The sequence below is a fragment of the Cricetulus griseus genome, chromosome 10, assembly GCF_003668045.3.
Source record: "Cricetulus griseus strain 17A/GY chromosome 10, alternate assembly CriGri-PICRH-1.0, whole genome shotgun sequence".
In the NCBI taxonomy this organism is placed as follows: Eukaryota; Metazoa; Chordata; class Mammalia; order Rodentia; family Cricetidae; genus Cricetulus; species Cricetulus griseus.
In genome coordinates, this window is record NC_048603.1 from 22,284,430 (window position 1) to 22,296,185 (window position 11,756).

The window sequence follows — 11,756 nt, forward strand, 5'->3', positions numbered from 1 at the left end:
TCTTTGTCTGGGAAGGAAGCATGGGAATAGCATAAATGTTTGTGTTTGCTCTTCAGCTTGGAGCTAGGCTAGCTGGTCACTCAGTGCTCATTGCTGACTTAGTCGATAATCTATCTGACCATGACTGCCTTGTGTATTTCCAACTGGAGTCTGGCTGAGCAGAAGGGGGTTAAAATTGACATTAGGGGATGTGGAGTTTTATACCTAGAGCCATGTGAAGACTGGGTTGAACTGTTTGAAGAGGCAGATGTAGGTTGTAGCTGTTTATATCCTGCATACTAGAAAGCTTGCATTTTCCACCTCTCAGCTTAACGAAATACACGGCACCCCATGTCCTCAGTCTTACTGCATGCACAGACATGATCCCAGTCTCAAGGGGTGTGCAGAGAAGACAGGGCACAGGTAATTGGCTTTGAATTCTGCCTGTGTCATGTTTCAGCCCAATACCACTGAATAAACCACTAATGAGCAGAAAGCAGATTCCTTACTTACATGCTATGGGCTCGTGCAGTTCAAAGTTTTGGGTGGGCTTAGTAGGTAAAGTGTTCAATGAATCGCCATCATTTCCCTATTCTTGCCAGAGTCTGCTAAGGTAAGAATAATTTTGGTGAATAAAGGCACAAGGGAATTCAAAATTGTTTCTACCTCAAGGGTTATTTTCGGTACAGGATACATTTCTGTTAAGACGATCCAGATTCGGATTTTCCTCCGTTGAGGCAATGGAAGGGATTTACGTCAAGGAGGAGAGAGAACTGTGCAAGGATTCTACTGTTAGTTCATGTTTCCTAAGGGAGCAGAGGTGCCTGAGGGAAACACTTGTCCTAACCGTACAACCTTCAGGTGGTGTGTGTGTGTCTGTGTCTGTGTGTGTGTCTGTGTCTGTGTGTCTCTGTGTGTGTCTCTGTGTGTGTGTCTGTGTGTGTCTGTGTGTGTCTGTGTCTGTGTGTGTGTGTGTGTGTGTCTGTGTGTGTCTGTGTCTGTGTGTGTTTGTGTGTGTGTCTGTGTGTGTCTGTGTGTGTGTTGTGTGTGTGTCTGTGTGTGTGTGTGTCTGTGTGTGTGTGTGTGTGTCTGTGTGTGTGTGTGTGTGTGTGTGTGTGTGTGTGTCTGTGTGTGTGTTCTTGCACATGTATGCAGCAGTGTGCATATGGAGGCCAGAGGACAACTTGCAAGAGTCAGTTCTCCCCTTTCACCATGTGAGTCCTGTGCTTGAACTCAGCCATTGTCCTTGGCCACAGGAGTGTTACTCACTGAGCCTTCTCCCCGGCTCCTGGGACTGAGTTTATACGGTGGTATTAACTTAGAGACACGCCCGCTGTATGAATGCTGTGCCTTAAGAAGGGATAGAGGTGTCTACAAGGTTCTCGCTTCACTTGAGTGATTAATTGGCGATTTTCCCTGAATGAATGGCAGTGATTTTATCTCATTAAAAAATGGACTGGGGGCTGAGGACAGGGTTCTGTGGGCACAGCACTTTCAGTGCCAACATGAGAGATCAAGTTAGGATCCAGAACCCATGTACAGCCAGACATGGTACCTTGTGCCTGTAATTCCAAGATGGGAGGAGACGAGAGATTCCCAGAAGATTGTAGAGCCTCTGGCATGTACAGTAGTGAACAGATTCTCAAAGAAGGTGGAAGTTGAGGACCAACACTTGAGACTGTCTTCTGACTTACACACACACACACACACACACACACACACACACACACACACACACACCACTGTGACATGTACATACACACATTCTCACATATCACAAATACACACAGATTTTTTTTCCTTAAGTTAAAAAGAAAATAAAACAATTTTTGGAGAATACTCGCTTGTCTTTTTGGCTTTGGCTGCCAAGATTGTGCGTCAAGTTTGACTGGAGTAAGGACCTTGTAGATTTTACTTCTTGGCTCTTTCTTCCTCTAGACTTTTTTTTGTATGCTTTCATGGACCGTTCTTTCCACTCCAAATGCTTTTTGATGCTTGCTGCTCTTTTCTCTTTGTATTCACCATTGTGTTTTGTGTATTTTCCCCATGTGCCTTAGTCCTCTGCAGGAACAGGCTGTTCTGTATGAACACAGAACCTGGCACATAATAGGAGCTCAGTTAATACTGAACAGTATCTTCCAAATTACAGCTATTTCACACAGTAAAAATCTGATGAAGGCTTAAGGTTATGTCTTGTGTCTTCTCCAGATACTAAAATTGTGTGATTTGAACTAGGCACACCTATTCATACATGATGTATGTGTAGGCATGGGTGGGTGGGTATGGAGGAGTTGGAAAAGAGGGAGAGAGTGAGAAAACTTCAATTTCCAGGTTATAACCATAATAGGACCCCCCCACCTCTAAAAAATAGATCTGCTCTACCCTGGTTGCTAGGTAAACCATTTAAAAGACTGATGTTTGATCCCTGTAGCAGTATTATCAGACATTTATCTCTCTCTCTCTCTCTCTCTCTCTCTCTCTCTCTCTCTCTCTCTCCCTCCCTCCCCCTCCCTCCCGCCCTCTCTTTCTCTCTCTTTCTTTTTTTATCAAGGAGGACATCAAGGGCCACAAAAATGGTCCGTCTTTCTCGAGATTTGGCCTCAGACATTTTGAATGCAGGGGCAGTCCTGGGGTCTATATCAGACTTTTATTTTGGGCCACCACCCATCTCTCAAAGTATGACATAGAGACTTATTATTAGTTATGAATGGTTGGCCTATCTTAGGACTGTTTCTGGCTGTTTCTTTTAACTTAAATTAACTGGTTTCTCTCTTTTGCCTCAGGGCTTTTTACTTTTGTTTCTGTATAACTTACTTTCACTGTTTGTTGTGTCTGTCTGGCTAGCAGGCATCTCCCTCATTCTCTCCTCCTCCTCCTCCTCCTCCTCCTCCTCCTCCTCCTCCTTCTCCTCTTCCTCCTCCTCCTCCTCCTCCTCTTGTTCTTCCTCAAGCTTAGATTTTTCCTCCTATTTAGTCTCTCAGCCCACCATAACCTCCTGTCCTTTTCTCTGCTTAGCCATTGGCCATTCAGCTCTTTATTAGACCAATCAGCTGCCTTAGTCAGGCAGGGTGAAACAAATGTAACACCTCTTTACATAATTAAACAAATGCAGCATAAACAAAAGTAACCGGACTTTGTACAGTTAAGGTAATATTCCACAGCAAAAACCATCTTTGCCCGTTTAAAATAATATTCCACGGGGGGCGGAGGAGGGGGTTAGAGGTTCTAACCTGCTATCCTGGTGCCACTCCCAGATCCTGTCCCCGATCTCTCACTGCCCGCTGACTTTGCCAGTTGTCTCATAGTTGAGACATAATGACAGCCATGGATGTCATGGTTTAAATGTGCAATCCAGTGGTTCTTAGTGTATCTCCAAGGCCAATGCTAGTATTAAGTCAAAATTAGCATGGTGCTGTTAGAGTCAACAATTAGGGCTTCCTTGCTGACCAGCAAATGGGTGGTTTTGGAAGTTAATGGGGAATAGATACTGTGGAGAGAATTGGAAGACAAGGCACTAGTGGGAGAAGTATTTACAAAGCATGTTATCTCATCATTGAAGTCTCAAGCCAGGTTGGGTTAAATTCAATAATAAGAAACAAATTTTGTTAGGAGAAATATTTGAAAAAAAAAATGCATCTGGTGAGGATTTAAATGGGCAAAAAACAGCGACAACAAACACCAGCCCCTTAAAAGTCTGTAGTAAGAAACAGCTATTAAAAACAGACAAAACCGAGCCGGGCATCAGTGGCACAGGCCTTTAATCCCAGCACTAGGAGGCAGAGGCAGGCAGATCTCTGTGGGTTCCAGGCCAGCCTGGTCTCCAGAGCGAGTGCCAGGATAGGCTCCAAAGCTACACAGAGAAACCCTGTCTCAAAAAACAAAACCAAACAAAACAAAAAAACAGACAAAACCCATGAACCAGACACCTAACTACAGACAATGCATGTGATTTCATTGGGGGATTGTAAATTAAAGCAGCAGTGGGGAGTTAGGATGAGTGTGGCTAAGGGCCACAAGGACAAATGCAAGTGTTGACACAAAGATGTGGAGCCATGGGAACAGCAGGTTCTTGCTGGTGGGCATGAGAACTGACAGATACCACGGAAGAGAGTTCCCTCTGGAGCCGAAGGTAGGCTCACCACAGTAGTTACTCTCCTGGGTGTCTCCTCATTTGAAGTTTTGTATCCAAACCAAATCCTTCCTGAAAACTTTTACAGAACTTTTATTCATAATAGACATCATTCATAATTAATCAGCACCACGAACTGTTATACAGAGATGGAAATAAATGATCTGCGAGGCCACGGATGGACCCTGATGCATGGTATATTGTTAGGTGAAGAATGCCAGTCGGCAGAGGTGACGTGCTGTGTGGTTTCAATCATACGACGCATTCAATAAACCAAAGCTAGGGATATGATGAAAGACTGTTGATTGCCAGGACTTAGAGGGGAAGGGGTGAGGTTGAATGCATGGAGTACAGATGATTCTTCTGGTGGTGACATGTGTGTGTGTGTGTGTGTGTGTGTGTATGTGTGTGTGTATGTGTGTGTATGTGTGTGTATGTGTGTGTATGTGTGTGTGTATGTGTGTGTGTATGTGTGTGTGTATGTGTGTGTATGTGTGTGTGTATGTGTGTGTGTGTGTGTGTATGTGTGTATGTATGTATGTGTGTATGTGTGTATGTGTGTGTATGTGTGTGTGTGTATGTGTGTGTATATGTGTGTGTGTGTATGTGTGTATGTATGTGTGTATGTGTGTGTATGTGTGTGTGTGTGTGTATGTGTGTGTGTGTATGTGTGTGTATGTATGTGTGTATGTGTGTGTGTGTATGTGTGTGTGTATGTGTGTGTATGTGTGTATGTGTGTATGTGTGTATGTGTGTATGTATGTGTGTATGTGTGCGTGTATGTATGTGTGTATGTGTGTGTATGTATGTATGTGTGTATGTGTGTGTGTGTGTGTGTGTGTGTGTGTGTATGTATAGTACTGTGATGTTGGGTGTGTGACTTCCTGCATTTGTCTAAGTCCATAGACCTGTCACACCCAAAGAGTAGCAGTTAAGGGAAAGACTGGAAAGGTGGAGCTGATGTCACTGCCACACTCTTGGAGAAAGCGTTTCTAGGAAATCAAGAGGAGTCTAGAGTATCTGTGTTGCAACAGAATAGAGTTGAAGGTATGCGTAATGTGCATATAAACTTGTTTTAAGTTTAGTGTTAGTACAGGTGGCTGTGGATAAATATTTTAAGTATATGTGAACACATGGGCTCGATGCATTTCCTTGTGCGTTGAGAAACCCTGACTGATCAAACCCTTGGAAACAGAGAATTTGGAGCACCCAGGTCTTGAAGTCTAATACTGTTGTGCAAGACAAGGCAGTGGGTTCTTAAATGCCAGGTTGAAAGACATATACAGGACGCATGCAAGACTGGCCCGAGGTATCCGGCATTGCCAGAGAGTGAAAGAACGCTCTTAAAAAAGACCACATTGTTGGGAATGTGCCAGAGGTTCTCTGTAGCCAAGTGAAAAAGCGCTCCCATGATCAGCAGCCCAAACAATTTGAGAAACGAAAGGAGATGGTATTGGAGTCCAACCGCAGGATAAAATAAGTATCTATGAATCCACACTAACATGAGAGCATGACCACAGGACAAAAATCAATGTCCACAGGTGTCATTAATAAGTGATCAAATGGATGGGCGGCGGGAGAAGACGCGGGCCTCCTCAGAGGAATTCTGTTGCTCTCTGTGGATCCTTTGTCCCCAGGAGAAGTGTAACACAGATGGCGTGTGGAGCCTTCCTCCCAGAGAGTAGCTATAGAAAGGAGGGTATTAAGAGATGGAGTGAAGCCAGGCATGGTGGTGCTCACTTTTAATCCCAATACTCAAGAGGCAGAGGCAGGCAGATCTCTGAGAGTTTGATTCCACCCTGGTCTACAAAGTGAGTTCCAGGGCAGCCAGGGTGGTTACACAGAGAAACCCAGTCTCACAAAAACAAAACAAAACAAAAAATGAAGAGAACAGGCTTACCACCCGTCACATGGTTCAGCACGGCCTTACCTGTGGACGATGGAACAAAAGTGTTTGCTCAGATTTTTCCCCCCAAAGCCCACTGCCCCAGTATATCCTCTGGAAGTGGGAATAAAAAAAAACCCCAAAGAGACACAGAGACATGATCCACCCATGCTCACAAAACTGTCATGGTTGACAAAACATGGAAAGACAGAGACAGCCGCGGAGAGCCAAGAGCTGCCCCCGGGGAAGGGGACAGTTGAATGACACGTGACGTTCTGGGTGGGATACGGGGAGAAAGGGAAGGTAATAGAGAAAGGTGTGGTCGTTTGAGTAAAAGATGAACGCCAGTTAATAATTACGCGGGACTATTAGTGTCCATCAATTGTAACATTATGGCTTGCTCATATAAGATGTCAGTAAAGAGTGCAGCTGATTGTGGGGTGCATGCGTGTTCTCTATGTTGTGTGTCTATAATACAGACCTTCTCCTTTAGGCCAGATCCCACATCTGGAAGCTGGCCATGTCTCTCTATAACTGTCTCTACTGTTGCCTCTGGCAACACCTATGGTCTTGGGTAGTACCTGGCTCCTCCATGCTCTTTGTCTTATACCATTTGTCTCCACTAAATCACCTGGTGTAAAACTTCCTGCCAATGCTAAAAGGTTATAAGGGAGTAGGACCTTTCCTTCATTCTCGGACTTGGTCCAAAGACCCCCTCAAGGGAACTACTTGGAAGATTGCTCTGAAGAGGGTCTCCTCTGGCCTCTTCTTGCCATCCCTCTGCTTGGCAACCATCTGTCCTATCTCTCTCTTTCCTATTCTCAGTCTTAATGAAGCCCCTCTCTGGGATTAAAGGTATAGTTCATATGGAGGGTGAAGAATCAGGACAGAGGCAGATATGGGAGTTTTAAAGTTTCTTTTTCTTTTGGACCAAAAGAATGTCTAAATTGTGCTTTGAAGTATAAACAATTTGGCTTGGGGGATATTTCCATAGACATCATTTAAAGAGTTGGAAGAATAGGATGGGACACAGCTTAGCTGGCAAAATGAGAATCTGAGGGCAATCCCCAGAACTCCTGTGAACAAATGCTGGTCTGGCCTGGGAAGCTAGCTCATTGGATAAAGTTCTTGCTTTGCAAACAGGAGGACCAGAGTTCTGATCCTGAGATCCCATGTAAAAGCCGGATGGGTGTGGCAAACTATATAATCCCGTACTACCCAGAATAAGTGGATCAGCCAGAGCAGCCAAAAAACCGAGCCCTGGGTTTAGTGTGAGACCCCTCCTCAATGTATAAGTTGGGCAATGATTGAAGAAGACACAGGCTATCCACCATGGGTCTCTCACACACATGCGTAAGTGAGAAATTGGAGTTCTACACACATGTGTATGTATACACGAATGCATACACACACTCCCATACACTTGAACATGCATAACACACACACACACACACACACACACACACACACACACACACACACACACACTACCTGTATACTAAAATGGGTATTCTATTCCTGTGAAGAGACACCATGACCAAGGCAACTGTTATATAAGACAGCATTTAACTGGGGGCTTCCATCCAGTTTCAGAAGTTTAGTTTCACAATCATGGTGGGGAGGATAACAGCAGGGAGAGAGAGACAGAGACAGAGACACAGAGAGAGAAGCACACAGAGAGAAAGACACAGAGAGAAAGACAGAGAGAGAAAGATAGAGAGACAGACTGGGCCTGGAATGGGTTTTCGAAACTTCAAATCCTACCCTCAGTGACATACTTCCTCTAGGAAGGCTACCCTTACTACAACAGGGCCAGAGCTCCTAATTCTTTTCATAGTGCCACTCCCTGGTGACTAAGCATTCAAATACATGAGCCTCTGGGGGCCATTCTTACTGGAACTACCACACCACCCTTATACATATGCAGGAAGAAAACAAAAACGCAAAGCTGGACATGGTAGTGTGCATTTGCAGTGGGGAGGCAGAATCAAGAGGCTCCCTGGGGCTTGCTTGTAGATTTGGGGTGTTCCAGGCCACTGAGAGAACTTGTTTCAAAATAAGGTGGACAGGGCTTGAGGAACAACTTCCAAAGTTGTATTACACAAATACACACACACACACACACACACACACACACACACACACACACACTCAAAGAGAGAGAGAGAGAGAGAGAGAGAGAGAGAGAGAGAGAGAGAGAGAGAGAGAGAGAGAGAGAGATGCAGGAAATGGATATCCAGCACAGACCCCAGGCAGGAGTGCACACGGTGTGCGTGTTTAAACACACCTCATCCCCAGGCCCCGGTGTTTGGAACGTTAATTAGTGTCGCTGCGTGAAACAAATCAAGCTGGGGACCTTGCTGCTTCCATCTGGAAAAGGGAGAAGAGCTCCCAGAAGTGCTGCTGCTGTTACTGGTGTGTGGGCAGGACTCACCCCCTCCTGGGGTGCAGAAATCTCTGCTTCAGGAGCCAGCGCCCTTTTGTTTGGTGGTGGTGGTGGTGGGGGGTGGGCAGCAAGGATGAGATTGCAAGTATGATTGAAGAGATGCATTCCCCCTCTCAGTTTCCTGACTGTTGGTGCCATCTTGAACATGGAGCCTGGGATTGAGAGGGTGACTAGAGGGCTGTAGACAGACAGGAGGAGCCTGTGTCCAGCTGTGTGACCATAGGTGAGCTGTTTCAGGTCTCTGAAACAACAATTTTAGTTCCGTCGTCAGTGCGATGGGGAAATTGGTGTGATCCAAATGCAGCCAGTCTGTGGAGATGACACCAGTTAGTGGAAGGAAAGTTTTTGTCTCAGTTCCCCCGGCTCAGTGACGGCAAGGAAGCCTGAGGGACCAGGATTGAAGCAGAGACCAGAGAGGGCCATCTTGGAAGAAGCCTAGCCCAACCCTAGCCCAACACCCCCCTTCTCCCCCACGTTGCACTTTTAAATTGTAGTAAAGTATATGAACTAAAAATGTGCTGTCTTTGCCTTTTCTGTGTGTACAGTTCATTGATGCTGTGATGGTTAAAATTGGCTGTCATATGCACAAATTCTAGAATCACGTAAGAGCCCAACCTCTGGGCTTGTCTGTGAAGGACTGTCTTGATTGGGGTAGCTGGTGTGGAAAGACTCACCTTACCTGTGGGGAGTACCAGGTCTCAGAATGACCAGAAGGCAGAATGAACCTTGCATTCCCCCTCTCCATTTTCTGACTGTTGGTGGCACGTGACCAGCTGACTCAAGCTCCTCCCACTAGGTCTTCCTCACAAGGATGGGTTATACCCTTGAACTGAGAGCCAAAACAACCCTTTTCTTCCTCGGTTGATGTGTTTTATCCCAGCAACAGAAAAAGTCAGACAGACCCCCAAGGTTACATTGCTATGGAGCTCTCACCGTCATCCAAATTTGACATTTGGGAACCTTGCGATCCCACTCTTGCAAAAATCAAACGCCATGCATTAAACAGTGACCCTCATTGTCACCTCACCTCATCTGATCCTCACCATTCTACTTTTGGTCTCTGTGCTTTTGAATACTGTAAGCACTGCGTGCCTGTCAGTCAGCTTTCGTTATTGATGGGCTCAAATACCTGACAAAATGTGACTTAAGAAAGGAAGGTTTATACTGGCTTGTGTGTGGTTTGAGGAGGTGTAGCCATTCTCTTGGAGAAGGTGTGGTGGCAGGAACATGAGGTGGCTGGTCAGGTTGCATCTGAAGTCAGGAAGCAGTGACCAGACAGGAAGTTGAGTGAGCTAACCCTCAAGGCCTGTCAAGGTGTCTCACTTCCTCCAACTGTGCCCCATCTCAAAGCCCACTCTCAGCCGAGGACCGAGTGTTCAAACACAGTAGCCCATGGAGGATATTGCACACAGAGACCACAACAGCGTGTGAGGGTTGTGGTATGGTGTTTATGCCCTTGTGTCTGGCTTAACAGGGTACTCTCAAATTAATTCAGCCTTTCGGTGGTGCATATCAAAATATCTCCTTTTTAGACCTGTGTAACAGTCCACATTCCTCCATTGCTAGACTGGCCATGGTAAGCTGTATGTCTGTGACCATGGATGCAGGAGCCACACTAGTGTTTTGTTTGTTTGTTTGGTTGGTTGGTTGGTTTTTTTCGAGACAGGGTTTCTCTGTGTAGCTTTGGAGCCTATCCTGTCACTCACTCTGTAGACCAGGCTGGCCTCGAACTCACTGAGATCCGCCTGCCTCTGCCTCCTGAGTGCTGGGATTAAAGGCATGTGCCACCAACGCCGGGCTCACACTAGTGCTTTTAACCACACCCAGCCTCATTCTTAAGGAGACTTTCTGGCTCCTTAAGCCGGTTTCATTTCCGGGTAGGCAGTAGGGCAGAAAGAAGGGCTGTTTGGGGTCATGGGGAGACAACTGCTTGCTGGCTAAGGATATACTGTCCCACAGCTCCCAAAGTCATCCTTGGGGAGTAAGTTTGGACAGGTTTTCAATACTCAGGGTCTGTACTGCCCTGTCTGCGAGGTGGCGATCTCTGGCTCCCAGTATATAGGGTGCTCCCAGAGTAAAATGAGTTCACCAGGAAGAACCTGCAGCTGTACTGACACACAGTACATCCTCTGACATGGGAACTTCTATGAAAACCCAGCCCTCCAGACTCCTTATATGGAATGTCATCTCACTGTAGCCAGCCTTCCGTGGAAATCTGTAGGCAGACACAAAGATGGCAGGCCGTGGAGCTGGGAGATCCTGGATGGACCCAAGGACAGATGTCTCTTCTCACCCTTGACCTCTTCTGGTCCTTCATGAACTTATCAACCAGATCCCTGTTCCTTCGCAGGGTCCCAGTGGCCAGGCAGCCTGGCTATGAGGTCCCTGCCGAATAAACACCATAGACTATTCCTATTGGCCTCAAACCACCCTACACAAGTTCTCAACAAAACCCCAACTCTAAGCACAGTGCTGGAAGCCACTCTTAGAAGCCCGAGTGTGGCTGGCTTCTGTAAGCCTCTTACAGATGGGCTGGGGAGCTAGCCTGGCAGCTTGAGAGGAAACTGCTGTTAACCTTGAGGAGCTAGATGTGTTCCAAGGTTAACAGACAGCACTGAAGGCTTCCAGTGCGCGTCTAACTGAGCTCAAGCTGGAAAGAACAGCACCGCTTGCTGCTACACCAAGGATGAATGGGAAAGAGCCAGAGCCAGGATGCCGAGGAGAGGAGGGAGGCTGGGGACACTGTGCACCTGTAACTGTACAAGGCACTGCCTGAAGCCAGTGGGCACGCCACAGCCCAGCCAGCTGTCCAGCCTGTCTCTTCCTGTCCCTAGGATCTGAACTGCTCTGATGTCCCCGCCACACACGTGGGGCTCCACAAACAGCTTCAGAAGTCAGTGGCTCCTTTTTCTATTTCCTCTTCAAGCCTGCCACCTTCCCCAGACCACAACGGTGAAGGCTACTGTCGATTCTTCCTTGCCCGTTTAGTGCCATCTTGGGGCAAAGATGTCAACCAACTTGAACACTTAACAAACTTCCACACCTGTCAGACTGGCCAGGTGCTGGTAACAGAAAGGGTGATCTTGAGGACTTGGTGGAGAGATGACATGCCAGAGAACATTGCCCCCACCTCAGGCAGTAGAGGGCTCCTCACCCTTCCCTTTTCTTTCCTGCCAGGTCCTGCTGCCGCTTTAGCCCCAAATGAACACACAGAGATGCTATATTATTTATTAAACTGTCAATGACTGGGGCTTCTTATTGGCTAGCTCTGTCTTAATTATTAACCTATTTCTATAAATCTACTTCCAAGTGGTCTT

At 46.4% G+C, this 11,756-nt stretch overlaps 1 protein-coding gene across 4 annotated transcripts in view; it reads left to right on the forward strand.

Annotated features, from left to right (window-relative positions):
- Positions 1–11,756, forward strand: part of LOC107977672 (potassium voltage-gated channel subfamily KQT member 3) — a 298,378-nt gene that overhangs the window by 18,960 nt on the left and 267,662 nt on the right. The window lies entirely within an intron of this gene.